Here is an 18,406-nt window from a genome sequence, read left to right as displayed (position 1 = left end):
GGAGAAATTGATAACTGATAAGGACAAGAAATTCAACACCTTTCATATTACCATGATACAAACATTATTTTCTTAGTTGTCATCATTAAAGCTTTGTATGTTTAACTGCCCTTCCACTACTACAACAGCTACAGTGCTGGTGCATTCACATGCATGCATACACATAAAGACACATTCTCCAGTTTCCCAACTAGTTACTCAGATACTCTTCAGGGCTTTCATTTCTCAATATTGCTATACTCCCAGCGCGGTCCATTTAACTAGCTTCATTCCCATATCCAGCTCTTCCTGTCTATGAAGAGTAGCTTACCATTACTTACTATGTGTCAGGAACTATTTCTCACTATCACTTTATGTTATCACTCGTCTGGGCTTCTCAACACTGTTGAACACACTGCCTATATTTGGAGAATTCCCCACCTCCTCTGCAGCCAGTACACTGGTCTGTGACACAGACCCAGACAATGGTGTGTCTATCACTTTATCAGGCAGATAGTTCTCTATCAATAACTACTGAACAGGTGACTTCATCTAGTCAACCATGACATTAGAATCAATTGCAAGATAGAGATAGGAATCAAAGAGAAGAGATAAATATGTTACCCTTATTACTTATTTTTAAAACATTTATATTGGAAAATATGATTGAGACACCTACTAACCCACACAAACACAAGAACATTTGGGCAGCCACAGGCCTCCTCCAGTGCCGATTGGTGTGTGAAAAACTCACAGCATGGAGGATTAAAAAATGTGTATTCTCTGAAGGCAGATATGCCCTTCCAGATACAAGAAAACGAATGAACCATTAATACTGAGTTCTTTCTCCCAAGCTGACCAATCAGTTATGACAATTCTTCTCCCCTAGGAAGAGTCACTCTTGAGAAGTCACAGTTGTAACATTGATGGAGGTTTCCTACACAAACATAAAGACTGGGGAATATGTGCTTCCCCATAACAAATGGTGACTTTCCATTATGTCTCCAGCCTCAACATCTTTCCTGAGCCTCAGAATTATATGTACACCTGTCTATTCAGTCTTTGCTTGGAAGCCTAATGGGTATTTCAAACTCAACATGTCAAAAAGGATACTCCTCATTTTTTTTAAACTATCTCTTCACTCCTGTTTAGTTTGTTAGGGTTGCCATAACAAAATAAGTCTGGGAAACTTAAACAGCAGAATTTTGTCCTCTCACAGTTTTAGAGGCTGGAAGTCCAAGATCAAGCAGTAGTTTCTCCTGGTATCTCTCTCCTTGAATACCTTCTCACTATGTCCTCACATGGCCTTTTCTTTGCACACACACATCTCTGGTGTCTATCCCTTCTTATAAGGAATCAGTCATATTGAATTACAGACCCACTCTTATGATCTCATTTAACCTTAATTACCTCCTTAAAGACCCTCTCTCCAAATATAGTCACATTAGAGGTTAGGGCTTCAGTACAGGAATTTTAGGGGTAGGGCACAATTCAGTTCCTAACCACCAACCACCCCTCTCACAATCTTTCCTATTTTAGGAAATGGCACCACCACTGATTAATTTATTAGGCTAAATTTTAGGAATCATCTAAGATTCCTCTTCCCCTCATACCCCACATCCAGTGCATTAGGAAGTTATGTTTGTTTTACCAATTCCATATCCCACCATCTCCACTATGGACTCCAAGTTTTGCTGTCTTGTTCTGCCTGCTCTACTGTAATAGTCTCCTAAATGTTTATACTGGTTTCTTTCCTGTCCTGCTACAGTCTATTTCTCATACATCCATCAGAGTCAGTCAGATACTGTTGAAAGTAAATCAGGTACCATTGCTTCCCTAGTTTGCATTCTCTAGTGACTTCTCATTACACTTAGAATAAAACTCAACTCCAGTTTACAACCCACCTTCATCTACCCTTGCCCACCTCACCATCCTTACTACATATCACTCTTCCCCATCATTCACTCAACTCCAGTCACTTTGGCTGCCTTGACTTTCTTCAAGCATCCAAAGCTGATTTCGGTGTCACAACCATTGCATGTGTTCATCCTTGTCCGTCTACCTGGAACTCTCTGGATGTGTCTCCCCATTTTTCATTTCACTGATACCTCTGCTCAAATGTAACTTTCTTAATAGAGCTTTCCTAACTCCATTTTAAACACACCTCATGACTTTCAACTCCTTTACCCTCCTTTATTTACTTTCAAAACATTTACAACTGCTTGAAATTGCATTATATTTTTATTTGATTGCTTATTGTCTAGTCTTCTCCACTAGGTTGTAAACTTCCTGAGGCTTTTTGTTTCTTGCTGTACCTGTACACTGAGAAAGGTCCTTGAAACAAAATAAACTCTCAACACATATGCATTGAATGAAAATAATTTATGCAATCTAAATCATTCTGATTTGGAAATTTGATCATGCCACTTCCTGTCTTAAGCTCTCCAATGGCTTCTCATTGCTCTGTGGATAGACTCGAAGCATCTAACATGGTATAGAAGACCTTCCTACTTTTTAGTTTTACCTCTAGCTACACCCACCATGCAGCTTGAGCACCAGCCCTCCCTAACCTTTATGACGACTAGAACCATGCTGCTTTATTTTGCAATCTTTGGATTGTAGCACAATATCTGGCACAAAATGGTCACAAAGCAGCTGGCATTAAGTGACAGGAATTACGCTATAAAACAGAGAGTGTACAGAGTCTTCATTTTACATTTCACTTGATGGTTACTATATTGACAAAATAGTGATAATAAAATCAGCCCTAGCTATTTGTCACAGGTACTCTAAAAATCAAATTTATATAAAAAATATTTATAGAGCACCTACTATGTGCTGGGCACTGTCCTATTTGTTGAGGGTACATTAATGATTGAAATAGACAATGATTTCTGCCTTCATGGAATTTATATTCTAGTAGGTAAAAGACTACACACACACACACACACACACACACTTATACACACACACACACACAGGTAATAATTTCAATAGAACTAATTTAGAGAAGGAGAGTGAGGAGGGCCTGGTGCAATGCATATGCACATTTTATACTTGGTGGTCAGGAAAGGCCTCATAAAGATGATGACATTTGAATAGAGACTAAAGGGGTTGAGGGAATGAACCATGTAGACATTTGGGGAAAGAATATTCCAGTCAGAGGGAACAATAAATGCAAAAACCTTGAGGCAAGAACATGTCTATAGTGTTCAAGACCATATATTCTGGGCCATAAAATAAATCTCAATAAACTTAAAAGAATTCACACAATATAAAGTGTGCCCTCAGATCACAACAGAATTAAATGAAGCTCAATTTAATAAATAAAAGTAAATAACAGAAAGCATCTCTGGATAATCCTCAAATATTTGGAAACTCAATAACACATCTCTGAATACCTCATGAATCACAGGATAAATCAAAGACAATGAATTGAATGAAATTGAAAGCAGAAATTACTGAAATTTGTAAGATACATCTAAATTTATGAAACTCAAACACCCATATCAGAAAAGAAGAAAGGTTTAAAATTAACAACCTCAGCTTCTGCTTTAAGAAATTAGAAAAAGAAGAGAAAATAAAACCTGACCTAAGGAGAAGAAAGAAAATGATAAAGATTAGAGTGGAAAACAATGAAATAGAAAATAGAAAATGAGAGAGAAAATCAATAAAATTAAAAACTTGTTCTTGAGAAAATCAAAACTGATAAACCTTTCACAAGACAGATCAGAAAAAGAGAAAAACACCAACTACCCATAATAGGAATGTGAGAAGTGACAGTCCAGATTTGACCTGGAAAATAAAAGGAAAATAAAGAAATATTATGAACAACGTTATGCCAATAAACTTGACAACTTTGATGAAAATGTACACATATCTTGAGTAGTATGAGCTATCAACATGGTTTTGACCCACGTCCCCATCCAAATCTCAAGTTCAACTGTAATCTCCAATGTTGGAGGGAGGGCCTGGTGGGAGGTGATTGGATCATGGAGATGGGTCCTTCATGAGTGGTTTAGCACCATCCTTTTAGTGCTGTTCTTGTGACAGTGAGTGAGTTCTCATGAGATCTGGTTGTTTAAAAGTGTGTAGCACCTCACACTTCATGCTTTCTTGCTGCTCTGGCCATGTGATCTGCCTGCTCCCTCTTCGCCTTCCACCGTGATTCTGTTTCCTCAGGCCTCCCCAGAAGCTGAACAGATGCCAGCACCATAATTCCAGTACAGCCCGTCGAACCGTGAGCCAATTAAACCTCTTATTTTATTTATTTTAAAAAATGTTTCATTTATTCATAAATTACCCAGTCTCAGATATTTCTTTACAGCAATGGGAGAACTGACTAATACAGCTATCATAATGCATTCAAGAAGGAACAGAAGACACTAAATAGCCCTGCACCTATTAAGGAAATTAAGTTTATTTTTTTTAATTCAATGTATAAAGAAATATATGAATGAAAATACTTTCCACGAAGTAAATCCTAGGCCTGAATTATTTCATCTGTGAATGCTAACAAACACTTAAGCATGATATAATACCCATTCTATGTGAATTCTTCTAGGAAGTTGAAGAGGAGTAAATACTTCCCAACTCATTCCACAAGGCTAGCATTACTCTGATACCAAAATCAAAGGCATAAGTAATGAAAACCATGGACCAATTTCCCTTGTAAGCACAGATGAAAAATTCTTAGCAAATTTTAGCAAGTTGAATGTGACAATATCTAAAAGAAGACCAAGTGGAGTTTATCCCAAGAGTGCAGTGTTGGAGGAAAAACAGGGGACACTGTGGCTAGGCTGGAATGAGCCAGAGAAGTGAGATGAGATTTGAGAACTAATGAGAACTAGATCATGTGGGCCAGAGGATTTGTTCCAGATCATCATGACCCTGAACTCAAACAATTAATACTAGTAGTGTGAATTTTAGGCCTGTCTACAGGAGAACAGGGAAAATTGAGGGGCGGGGGGGACTGGTAAATACCACAGAGAGAATTGTCAGCCTCATTGCAAGGACTTGATTTTTAATCTGAGTGAATTATAGGAAAACCATTAAAAAGTTTTGAGTAGAGGAGTGATATCATCATTTTACTGCATTTTAACGATCTATTTTATTGACAACATATTGTAGTGGAGTGAGACTGGAATCAGGAAGACCAAATAATAATATGTAAGTCAAAGTATTCAGTAAATTATAAACAATTCACGTACCAATAATTACTCAAATATTGCAATAACTTCATCGTTCTTTGTCATAGTTTAGTGCACCATTTCTGACAAGCTGCTTTATATATACTTACTTTTTTACAGATAACAGTCTTTTGATAAAATACATTTTGCTAGAGAGGACTCTCAGAAAAATATGGGTAACTCTGCTTGGTTATAGGATGATCACTGAAGCCCAGTGGAATTTTGCTCAACCCTTTTATTATACCTCCCTCAGTTTTATTGTCAGAAATAAAATGTTATGCTGAATGGTAAGAGCCTAAAATAATACAACATTCCTTTATGCGATGTATTTGGTCCCAACTTGATTGTGATGCCAGAAATACACAATATTTAACCTTTTTCCAAGGAGCTGGTCTCCCTTGAACCAGCCCCCTGCAGTCATTGTTCTCCTGACTGATGTTATGAGAGATCCTCTGCAGGATCTAATTCCTACTCATGCCAGAGCAAGCCAGAAGAAGCTCTACAAATTCCTGGGAGCTACAAAGTAATAGGTACCCAGAGCCTAAAACTATTGGAAATGATGTTTGTCTAAAATGACCAGAGACAACTTTTATAAGCTTCCAGGAAGTGGAGAACCATAAAAACTGACAACAAAACAAAACAAAAAAAGGCAAGCCAAAGCACACAAGGTCAAGGGAGCTGAGAATCAAAGACTGTGATCACAGGCAAGGCTGTGGATATGGAGTGCACAAGAGAGTTCTCTTTCATAAGCGATTGATGATGTGCTTGGGGGGCGGGGTGGCCATTTGCACTGAGTGGTTCAAAAAACGTACAAAGTCCAACCCATGCCTAAGTGAGTGTTGTAGCTTATAGCAATTTAATTTGTTTTGCCACACTTGAAAGTGCAGTATGATAGTGAGAGTATTAGGTGCCTTTGAAGGCGGGCAGGGAAGATTATTTTGGAGGAAGTGAACACCATGTAAAGAATTGTCGACCTCATCCACACTTCGAGTCAATTCTGCTGACATGAAAATGTTTTTCACAGGTCGAGTGTGCGGTTTCCATTCAGCACACAGGCCTTCCACGTGGGAAAGTCCAGCTTGGCAGCAGCATTTCCATCCATCTCACCAAGTTACCTATCCACGGCTGAGTGCTTTTAGTGTGTGTTTCTACAGCTGAGAATTATTCAGAAAACTATGTATGTTCATCTGTACTGAAGCAATAGTGATAGATCAACTACCTCATACACGTCATCTTGAAATCTCAGGAGGAAATTACTGCCTACAACACACACACACACGACCAGCTTTTAGAGTTTTGAGGTTTCAAAAAGTTCTATTAAATGACTTCGGAATGTTTGAAATGTACAAAACATTTCCTAGGAATTTTTGTATCAATGTTTTTCCTACAGAAATGTCTGTGAACTAGAATTGTTTTCTTCTATTCTCTATATATTCATTTGGTAAACATGTATTCAAGTCTGTCTTTGATACTCAGCATTCAGATATTTATAACAATGAAAAACTGAAGTCCCTGTGCTCAGGGACTTTGATTTAATGAGGGATAGAAGTATATGCAAGTAGTTACAATTCAAAAAGGCAAGCTGATCAGAGAAGTACAAATAAAGCACTAGGAGTTAAAAAGAAGGAGGTCACTAACTGCCAGGGTCATTAGAGACCAACAGAGGAAATTATATATGATCTGGATCTTGATGGACTAAAACGAATTTATGATGGGGAGAAGCAGAAAGAGTAACATTTTAGGCAGAAAGAATAAAGCCTGGAAGTATATAATCATGTTAAGACTTATATGCTGTATTAGTCCGTTTTCATGCTGCTGATAAAGACATACCAGAGACTGGGAAGAAAAGGAGGTTTAATTGGACTTACAGTTCCACATGGCTGGGAAGGCTTCAGAATCATGGCGGGAAGTGAAAGGCACTTCTTACATGGTGGTGGCAAGAGAAGATGAGAAAGCAGCAAAAGCAAAAACCCCTGATAAACTCATCAGATTTCATGAGACTTATTCACTCTGACCAGAATAGCACAAGAAAGACTAGCTCCCATGATTCAGTTACCTCCCGCTGGGTCCACAACACATGAGAATTCTGGGAGATATGATTCAAGTTTAGATTTGAGTGGGGACACAGCCAAACCATATCATAGGCCACACTGAGGAAGTCTGCTTTTGATAGTCTCAATATCAAGCACTTCGCAAGTGCTTAATTTTGACCTGTTCTTTGTGGGTAAAAATGATGGGATCAGTTTATGTTCATGAAATTGATGGTGATAATAATGATTAAAAATAGAATCTTTCTATGGATCTTGGTCAACATGTCCATGTGGCTGTGCTAACCAATTATTACTGTTTTATCAACCTGCTTGCATTTTCCTATTTCTAAACCCCTTAGTATTCTTTGAGAAAGGACTATCATACATCATGACTGTTAGTAGAGCCTAGAAGATTAAAGATTTTCTCCTTTGATGGTCTTAAATATAACAGTTCTTCTGAAATAAATTCATATATTCAACTTAATTCCTGCCAAAATTTCAGACACACACACACACACGGCAAAATTGTTATAAAATAAATTTGGAAAATAATAGAGGTGAGAAAATTATGAAAACTAGTGCAAATACTAAAATCGAATTAATACTAACAGATATAACATATTGCAACATGTTATATAGACTCTGAAATAAAAACGGTTTGTTACTAGGCTAAAAATAAAACCTGCAGCCCAGAAGTAGAATGTATTACATATAGCACTATAGTTTCATAAAGGAGATACCATTGGTCAATCAGAAACCTGAAGGTTTAGTCAGTAAGTGTTCTATGAGAGATCAGTTAGCAATTTGCAAAGAAAAATTAATTTAGAGCCTCATCTCATTTCATAGGCCAAAATATATTTTAGATAAAGAAGTAAACATTAAAAATGAAACAACAGAAACTAGTAAAAGATAAAGTGAAATAAATATTTATCAAATGTCTAGATTCAAAAGGACTTAGCTTAGAAATGATAAAAGACTTAAGAGAGAAAAATAAAGATTGAGCCATATACAAATTTAAAACTTTAATATCTAAACTCTAAAAACCATAAGACACATATCAAATTTGGAAATGGCTACAGAAAATACTAAAAACATTAATAACTTTATTGTATTATGAACTTGTATTAACTGACAGAAAACATAAGAAAAACAGGGAAAAATACAAATAAATACAAAATTAACTAACTACAAAGGGAAATTAAAAATAATTATGGTTTTTTATTATATAACTAATCAACAAACATACAAAACCTATATTCAATCTCAGTTGTGATGGAAATCCAAAATAAAACAACATTAAGATATAATTGTTTTACTGGTATAAATAGTATTTTTCTCATTGATAATATTCAATGTAAATGCAAAGAGTACAGTGTAGAGTTTGTGTTTGGATAATTGGGTGGTCATTACTTTTATCTTCTTAATTTTATTTTTTTAAATGTCTTTAATGGTTTTTTTTACTTTTATAATTGAAAAAAATTAAAAGTGACAACATATATGTATAGTAATTAAGAAAAATATCTTCTCGAATTGGAGTGAATTTGTAATCCTACACACTGGGCCAACTGGCATCAGAACTTCCACTGACTATTGTTAAAGAATCTGCTCAAAAACAATAAGATTTTTCAGTGAAGAAGGGTTATTTCACTTATCAGGATCTGCTGAGGCAGCAGAACAGAGAAATATCTGTTGTCAATCAGCTCAAAATACTTAATAACAAAATAGGTGTTATTCAGCCATCATGAGTCAAAGGTAGAATTTTTTATAGAAAAGAACAACTAATGATTGAAACCTGCATATTCAGCAGACATTTACTCCACAGAATACTAGGCAGCAAGATAAAAAACAAACAAACAAACAAACAAAAAAACAGCATTGCTAAATTACTAAAAGGCTAGAGGTGAATCGTGTGTGTGATAAGTGCTTCAGAAAATGTTATCATCTATTTTTCTTGTCTTTGCAAAGAAAGTCCCTGACTTACAATGGTTTGACTTGTGATTTTTCAGCTTTGCCATGAGTTTAACGGGACATAACCCCATTGTAGATTGAGGAACATCTGTACTTATAAAACACCTCCACCTCTACACAATTTGTTGTTGGTGGTAGTAGTAGTGGGGGCATGTTATGGGGGTGATTCTCGACAGCTCACTGATATCTATATGAAGGGGTGGATAGAATGATAAATGGTAAGTGTGATGTGCTGATGAGACAAAGGGCCAAAAAGTTCAGCAGAGAGGTTGGGAAGAGAAGTGTCATGAAAGGTGACAGAAAGCTCCACATGCCAGCTTATTCCTTGGGCTAAAAACCATTAATGACTTTCCCTCTGTCCTCTCAGCTTGTGTAAAACACCTAAGAAATAAAATCAAGATTCCTCTTTTGAAATTATTTCGCTAAACTCTTGAGTCAGCAACGCTGCATAAATTTGCATCTCTACTTTTGCAAGAACTGTTTATTTAGACAGCACTATCTTGTGAAGATGTTTTGTGGGATGTATGACCATCAAGATCAAGTCACTGTAATCCTGATGATAACCAGTCAGGAGTATGAAAGTGGGAAGGTTGGCCCCTAAGTGTATTCTGACTGCTCAAATCAGTCCTCTAAAATTGAAACCAACCTACCTGAGCCAGCTCCTATCCACCTGATAGGATACAAAAAAGACTCAGGGGCCTGTGGGTTCTTACGTACAAGCTGCTGTTTTTCCCCTCTACCGATCGTGGGAATTTCCAGCTCAGGAGTTGTGTTGGCATGCTGTCCTGGACAGAGTGAGAGCAGGAGGACCTGGCCACACACGTGCTTAGATACTGCTTTCCTTTGTCCAGTGAGAGGTTGGAAAGGTGCTTACAGAATCACAAAAATAAAGAATAAGAATGAAACTAATTTGAACTTGGTTGTAACAGGGTTTGTCATTTACTATATCCTTCCTGTGTCTAACTCAGAGTTAAAAGAAACCACAACATTTTCCCCCAAACGTGACGAAGACTAAATAAAACACTAAACAAGAAAATAATCAGAACAAATAAGAGTTCATTAAGTGGTTTCATATGAAAACAAATAAAAATTGATGGTTTTCCTCTATACTAGCAATAACCAGTTAGAAAACAAATACAGAAATAGCTCATTCCCCCCAAAATAGGAGTGGGAGTGTTGAAAACCTATAAGAAGAAAATTATACTGAAAGTAAGTAGAAAGATATTTTTATAAAATGGTTACTCCTCCCCCAAATTAGTCAATATTTAATTCAGTTTCAATCCAATACAAATGTTTTTGGTTTTTTCAAACAAACTGAAGTTGTAACATTAATGTTAAAATTGGTATGGGAGATTGCCTGGAAACTTTTACAAAAAATAAAATTGAGCAAGGTAGAGTTGGGTACTTGCTATGAAGCTCTTAAAACTGTCTGTAAAGGTACCATGTTCAGATAATTTTGATGTCACTAAAAGTAGAGTCAAATCAATAGCATTCAGAAAAGGATTCATTTATCTATGACAACTGGATATATAGCAAAATTAACATGCTCAATTTAGTGGAGTAAATTCAGACTATTTCATAAATGATGTTAAGATTGTTGATCCATCTTGAAGAAAGCAATTTTTTAAAATTTTACTTTAAGTTCTAGGGTACATGTGCACAGTGTGCAGGTTTGTTACATATGTACACATGTGCCATGTTGGTGTGCTGCACCCATTAACTCCTCATTTACACTAGGTATATCTCCTAATGCTATCCCTCCCCCCTCCCCCCACCCCACAACATGCCCTGGTGCATGATGTTCCCCACCCTGTGTCCATGTGTTCTCATTGTTCAATTCCCACCTGAGTGAGAACATGTGGTGTTTGGTTTTCTATCCTAGTGATAGTTTGCTCAGAATGATGGTTTCCAGCTTCATCCATGTCCCTATAAAGGACACGAACTCATCCTTTTTTATGGCTGCATAGTATTCCATGGTGTATATGTGCCACATTTTCTTAATCCAGTCTATTATTGATGGACATTTGAGTTAGTTCCAAGTCTTTGCTATTGTGAATAGTGCCACAATAAACATACATGTGCATGTGTCTTTATAGCAGCATGATTTATAATCCTTTGGATATATGCCCACTAATGGGATGGCTGGGTCAAATGGCATTTCTAGTTCTAGATCTTTAAGGAATTGCCACACTGTCTTCCACAATGGTGGAACTAGTTTACAGTCCCACCAACAGTGTAAAAGCATTCCTATTTCTCCACATCCTCTCCAGCATCTGTTGGAGTCTTTAATCCATCTTGAATTGATTTTTGTATAAGGTGTAAGGAAGGGATCCAGTTTCAGCTTTCTATATATGGCTAGCCAGTTTTCCCAGCACCATTTATTGAAGAGGGAATCCTTTCCCCATTTCTTGTTTTTGTCAGGTTTGTCAAAGATAAGATGGTTGTAGATATGTGGTATTATTTCCGAGGGCTCTATTCCATTGCATTGGTCTATATCTCTGATTTGGTACCAGTACCATGCTGTTTTGGTTACTGTAGCCTTGTAGTATAGTTTGAAGTCAGGTAGTGTGATGCCTCCAGCTTTATTCTTTTTGCTTAGGATTGTCTTGGCAATGCTGGCTCTTTTTTGGTTCCATATTAACTTAAAAGTAGCTTTTTCCAATTCTGTGAAGAAAGTCAATGATAGCTTGATGGGGATGGCATTGAATCTATAAATTACCTTGGGCAGTATGGCCATTTTCACAATATTGATTCTTCCTATCCATGAGCATGGAATGTTTTTCCATTTTTTTGTGTCCTCTTTTATTTTGTTGAGCAGTGGTTTATAGTTCTCCTTGAAGAGGTCCTTCACATCCCTTTTAAGTTGGATTCCTAGGTATTTTATTCTCTTCGAAGCAATTTTTTTTTTTTTTTTTTTTTTTTGAGGCGGAGTCTCGCTCTGTCGCCCAGGCTGGAGTGCAGTGGCCGGATCTCAGCTCACTGCAAGCTCCGCCTCCCGGGTTTACGCCATTCTCCTGCCTCAGCCTCCCGAGTAGCTGGGACTACAGGCGCCCGCCACCTCGCCCGGCTAGTTTTTGTATTTTTAGTAGAGACGGGGTTTCACTGTATTAGCCAGGAGGGTCTCGATCTCCTGACCTTGTGATCCGCCCGTCTCGGCCTCCCAAAGTGCTGGGATTACAGGCTTGAGCCACCGCGCCCGGCCGCGAAGCAATTGTGAATGGGAGTTCACTCATGATTTGGCTCTCTGTTTGTCTGTTATTGGTGTATAGGAATGCTTGTGACTTTTGCACACTGATTTTGTATCCTGAGACTTTGCTGAATTTGTTTATCAACTTAAGGAGATTTTGGGCTGAGACGATGGGGCTTCCTAAATATGCAATCATGTCATCTGCAAACAGGGACAATTTGACTTCCTCTTTTCCTAATTGAATACCTTTTATTTCTTTCTCTTGCCTGATTGCACTAGCCAGAACTTCCAACAGTATGTTGAATATGAGTGGTGAGAGAGGGCATCCCTGTCTTGTGCCAGTTTTCAAAGGGAATGCTTCCAGTTTTTGCCCATTCAGTATGATATTGGCTGTGGGTTTGTCATAAATAGTTCTTATTATTTTGAGATACGTCCCATCAATACCTAGTTTATTGAGAGTTTTTAGCATGAAGGGCTGTTGAATTTTGTCGAAGGCCTTTTCTGCATCTATTGAGATAATCATGTGGTTTTCGTCTTTGGTTCTGTTTATATGATGGTTTACATTTATTGATTTGCATATGTTGAACCAGCCTTGCATCTGAGGGATGAAGCCAACTTGATCGTGGTGGATAAACTTTTTGATGTACTGCTGGATTTGGTTTGCCAGTATTTTACTGAGGATTTTTGCATCAATGGTCATCAGGGTTCTTGGTCTAAAATTCTCTTTTTTTGTTGTGTCTCTGCTAGGCTTTGGTATCAGGATGATGTTGGCCTCATAAAATTAATTAGGGAGGATTCCCTCTTTTTCTATTGATTGAAATAGTTTCAGAAGGAATGGAACCAGTTCCTCTTTGTACCTCAGATAGAATTTGGCTGAGTCCATCTGGTCCTAGACTTTTTTTGGTTGGTAGGCTATTAATTATTGCCTCAGTTTCAGAACCTGTTATTGGTCTATTCAGGGATTCAACTTCTTCCCAGTTTAGTCTTGGGAGGCTATATGTGTCCAGGAATTTATCCATTTCTTCTAGATTTTCTAGTTTATTTGCATAGAGGTGTTTATAGTATTATCTGATGGTAGTTTGTATTTCTGTGGGATCGGTAGTGATATCCACTTTATCATTTTTTTTATTGCAGCTATTTGATGAAGAAAGGAAAATTTAATTTCTACCTCACAACTAAATAAAAAGTTTCAGTTGGGCATGTGTGTATGTGTGTGTGTGTTATAATTAGTTTTTTCTTGTATATTGGCTTTTTGAGTAAGCCTATATACATCTAACTCCTTGTTTAATGGAATTTGTATATAACAATAAATTTTGAATGCAAGAATTTATTTAACTATTTTTTGATGGACATCTGAAGTGGTTCCAGTTTCCAGTTTTTTAAGGATGCATTCATAAAGTACAGTTGCTAAAATAAGAAAATCTGAGCATTTAAAATATTACTAGTTGTTGCTATTATATTTGTGGCACAAAATTCTGGAAGGAATTTGTCATTTATTTATTAAGGGGTTATTCTCAGTTGATTCATGGATGTCATAACTTGCTCACTACTGTGCTTGATCAGGATAACAAGCATTAACTGGGCACTTTCTTTGCTCCTGACAGTGAGCAAAGATCAGGATCAGGAGGCATAGGAATGGTGGAGGGGTACAATAGAAACTCCTTACCCTTATGCTCTTTCAAAAAAAAAGTAGGGAAAAGTGCAGATTTATAAGTACGAAATTGGGTGGTAGTGTCTATTACATGTGCTTTAAAAGAACCAGAGATTTAAAAAAAAAGATTTTTACAAGATAAAATTAGGCTACTGTATTCCCCCCAAATGATTATGACTCCAAATCCATTTGGAGCATAATATTTATGGTGATTATCGTGAATATTAATGTCCCTAATAATTAACTGCATAAAATAAATTCTTCTGCACCATAAGAAAACTCAAATGGTCCTGGGACGAAGCTAATGAAAGGGAAGGAAGAAATGTAACCAATACTTATTTATTATGTACTTGTACCATGTGCTAGGTGCTTTGATTACATTCTCTTCTATTTTGTCCACCTCTGGCCTGACTTGGAAGGACAATGCATTGCCAGGAATTCTCTGAAATGAAGGACAGTTTTAGGGGCAGGAGATTTTTTTTTTTTTTTAAAGAGCTAGCATCTATAGAGTTCCTGCTATATGCCAAATACTGTGCCAGAATCTTGAAGCACACTGCTTCTGTTTCATACATGCTCAATCCTCTAAAGTGAGCTCAAAGATGCCTTCTAACTACATGCCAAAGTAGGAAGTCCTAAGGAGAGAACAAAGTCCTCAGGCTCACAGTCTTAAGAGATGAAAGTTTTTAAGTGAAGAGTAGAAGTTAAAAGTATGTGAGAATGAACCTTGGCTGATAGAAGCCACCTCACCCAGATATGCCAAGGAGATTACCCTCCCACCAGCACAACTACCACCTGCCCCACCACATCCCAACAGCGAATGGCTGACTTAAGTCCAGTCTGCTTCAAATCATGATAACTCTGCTATACTATTTATGTTCCAGAGTCCCCTGTTGATCAGGCCAAGGCTAGACGTCATTAGATGATATCCTCGATTGGTAATTTGCCCTTTCCTATGTCACCTCTCTTTTTCTGTTATAGGTTTGGCCTGAAGAACGCATCCTCCATAAATCCCTTGTCCTCAGTTTCTGACTCAGGCTCTGCTTCTGGAGAACCCAACATAAAATGAAGAAAATTTGAGTTCCTTCAAACAAATATACAAGAAAAAAACAAACAACCCCATCAAAAAGTGGGGAAAGGATATGAACAGACATTTCTCAAAAGAAGACATCCATACAGCCAACAGACACATGAAAAAATGCTCATCATCACTGGCCATCAGAGAAATGCAAATCAAAACCACAATGAGATACCATCTCACACCAGTTAGAATGGCAATCATTCAAAAGTCAGGAAACAACAGGTGTTGGAGAGGATGTGGAGAAATAGGAACACTTTTACACTGTTGGTGGGATTGTAAACTAGTTCAACCATTATGGAAAACGGTATGGCGATTCCTCAAGGATCTAGAACTAGATGTACCATATGACCCAGCCATCCCACTACTGGGTATATACCCAAAGGATTATAAATTACTCTACTACAAAGACACATGCACACGTATGTTTATTGCGGCACTATTCACAATAGCAAAGACTTGGAATCAACCCAAATGTCCGTGACAGACTGGATTAAGAAAATGTGGCATATATACACCATGGAATACTATGCAGCCATCAAAAAGGATGAGTTTGCGTCCTTTGTAGGGACATGGATGCAGCTGGAAACCATCATTCTTAGCAAACTATCACAAGAAGAGAAAACCAAACACCGCATGTTCTCACTCATAGGTGGGAACTGAACAATGAGATCACTTGGACTCGGGAAGGGGAACATCACACACTGGGGCCTATCATGGGGAGGGGGGAGGAGGGAGGGATTGCATTGGGGAGTTATACATGATATAAATGATGAATTGATGGGTGCTGACGAGTTGATGGGTGCAGCACACCAACATGGCATAAGTATACATATGTAACAAACCTGCACGTTATGCACATGTACCCTAGAACTTAAAGTATAATAAAAATAAAATAAAATAAATAAAAAAATTAAAAAAAAGAAAATTTGAGTTCCTGACCATACTTCGGTTTATCACATCTAATGATTTCTAATCTCCACAATGACTCTTCGAGGTAGGGATTATTAATCCTATTTTATGAATTATTAAGATAGGTACACTGAGCTAGATTCAGCAAAAAGGTAGGTCCCAGGAAGAGAGTTCAGATAGATACTGAACTGCTTCAGTAGTTCCTAAGGAGAAACTGATCAAGGCTGCCTTTAGTAGGAAGGTACTTGGGGACCCAACTCCAGGGCCCTAGGCTCTAACTTCCCACAAACCGATCCCTTCAGAGGGAAGGCAGAGGTGAGAGGACAGAAACTGTATCTTTTTTCAATCCATGTTATATGGTCACTGTTCTAAATCTCTGAAAATTAATCTTAGTCATTCCCGATGCCTGGCAGGTAGAATATGTTAAATATGTTTTCAAATTAACATATACCTAAGGAGTCCAGGGTCTAGATCGCAGTGCAGTTTCTCTCAGTTTGGAGTCTTCATTATGTGTCTGTTTCCCTGGAGCTAGGATTCATCCCTGTAGTGAGACTTCTGACTGCAGCTGATAGCATTCCTCTACCTCACCTTCCAATGGGGTGGTTCAGGACCAGTAGTAGATTCATAAGTACACAAGCCTGGACATCTGAATGAGTTGGGACTTTCTGGATCAATCGTCCAGGCTTGAGGTAAGCTTTCAAGTGACTAACAAACATGGCAAGCATGTGCTGCATGGGAACCTACTGACCAGATGGAAGAAAACTTAATTGAACACAGAGTCAATTTTCAAAGTTTAGAATATGGTGTGTTGAGATACATTTGTTAGCTTTCTCCTTTCTGCTAGGGGATGCTGTTGAGGAAGCATTGTCAAAGTCTCTCTTCCCACTGCTGTCGTGTCTAAGTCAGAGTCTCCTAAACAGCCTGAATGGCTGTGGAAGCTCCTCATTGGAGGATTGAGCTTTGAAACGACTGCTGAGAGCCTGAGGAGCCATTTTGAGCAATGGGGAACACTCACAAACTGTGTGGAAATGAGATCCAAACACCAAGTGCTCCAGGGCCTTTGGGGTTGTCACAAATGCCACTGTGGAGGAGGCAGATGTCGCCATGCATACAAGGCCACACATGGGGATGGAAGAATTGTACAACCAAAGAGCTGTCTCAGGAGAAGATTCTCAGAGACCAAGTGCCCACTTGGCTGTGAAAAAGATATTTATTGGTGGCATTAAAGAAGACACTGAAGAACATCACCTAAGAGATTATTCTGAACAGCATGGGAAAATTGAAGTGATTGAAACCATGACTGACCAAGGCAGTGGCAAGTAAAAGGGCTTTGCTTTTGTCACCTTTGATGGTCATGACTCCATGGATAAGATTGTCATTCAGAAATACCACATTGGGAATGGCCACAGCTGTGAAGTTAGAAAAGCCCTGTCGAAGCAAGAGGTGGCTAGTGCTTCATCCAGCCAAAGAGGCCAAAATAGTCCTGGAAACTTTAGTGGCGGTCATGGAGGCAGTTTTGATGGGATAGACAACTTTGGTCATGGAGGAAACTTCCGTGGTCATGGTGGCTTTGGTGGCAGCTGTGATAGTAGTGGATATGGTGGCAGTGAGGATGACTCTAATGGATTTGGTAATGATGGTGGTTATGGAGGAGGTGGCCCTGGTTACTCTGAAGAAAGCAGAGGCTATGGAAGTGGTGGAGAAGGTTGTAGAAACCAGGGCAGTGGCTTCTGTGACAGCTATAACAACGGAGACAGAGGCGGCTTTGGCAGTGGTAGTAGAAGCAATTGCAGAAGTAGTAGAAGATACAATGATTTTGGCAAGTACAACAGTCGGTCTTCAGATTTTGAACCCATGAAGGCAGGAAACTTTGAAGGCAGAAACTCTGACCCCTATGGTGGTGGAGGCCAATATTTTGCCAAACCACGAAACCAAGGTGGCTATGGTGGTTCTAGTAGCAACAGTAGCTACGGCCATTGCTACTGTTTTGTTTTGTTTTGTCTTTGTTTCTGTTTTTGTTTTGTCATTGTTGTTGTTTTGAGATGGAGTCTTGCACTGTTGCCCCCAGGCTGGAGTGCGGTGGCGTGATCTTGGCTCACTGCAACCTCTGCCTCCCGGGTTCACACAATTCTCCTGCCTCAGCCTCCTGAGTAGCTGGGATTACAGGTGCCCACCACCACACCCAGCTAATTTTTTGTATTTTTAGTAGAGATGGGGTTTCACTGTTGGCCAGACTGATATCAAACTCCTGACCTCGTGATCTGCCCACCTTGGCCTCCCAAAGTGCTGGGATTACAGGCATGAGCCACTGTGCCCGGCCAGAAGATTTTAATTACTGCCACGAGACAAAGCTTAGCAGGAGAAGACAGCTGGAAACGTGACAAGGAAACTACAGGTTACAACAGATTTTTGAAC

The 18,406-nt window shown here is 38.4% G+C and overlaps 1 long non-coding RNA gene and 1 pseudogene across 6 annotated transcripts in view; both read left to right on the top strand.

The window, feature by feature from the left end:
• Positions 1 to 15,079, top strand: part of LOC117089787 — a 48,033-nt gene extending 32,954 nt beyond the window's left edge. For 3 of the 6 annotated variants that reach the window (XR_004439752.1, XR_004439748.1, XR_004439747.1), the window contains one exon: positions 14,983 to 15,079. This is a non-coding gene — a long non-coding RNA (uncharacterized LOC117089787). Of the gene's footprint in view, positions 1 to 6,192; positions 10,061 to 14,982 lie in introns of those variants that run through there. The other 3 variants (XR_004439750.1, XR_004439751.1, XR_004439749.1) reach the window with 2 other exon arrangements.
• A 1,769-nt stretch (positions 15,080 to 16,848) lies between these two features.
• LOC117089786 lies at positions 16,849 to 18,094 on the top strand (annotated as a pseudogene).
• Positions 18,095 to 18,406: the final 312 nt, after the last annotated feature.

Source organism: Trachypithecus francoisi, unplaced genomic scaffold (genome assembly GCF_009764315.1).
Source record: "Trachypithecus francoisi isolate TF-2019V2 unplaced genomic scaffold, Tfra_2.0 Lachesis_group11, whole genome shotgun sequence".
In the NCBI taxonomy this organism is placed as follows: domain Eukaryota; kingdom Metazoa; phylum Chordata; class Mammalia; order Primates; family Cercopithecidae; genus Trachypithecus; species Trachypithecus francoisi.
The sequence above is the reverse complement of the archived record's forward strand: the minus strand, read 5'-3'. Positions and strand labels throughout refer to the sequence as shown.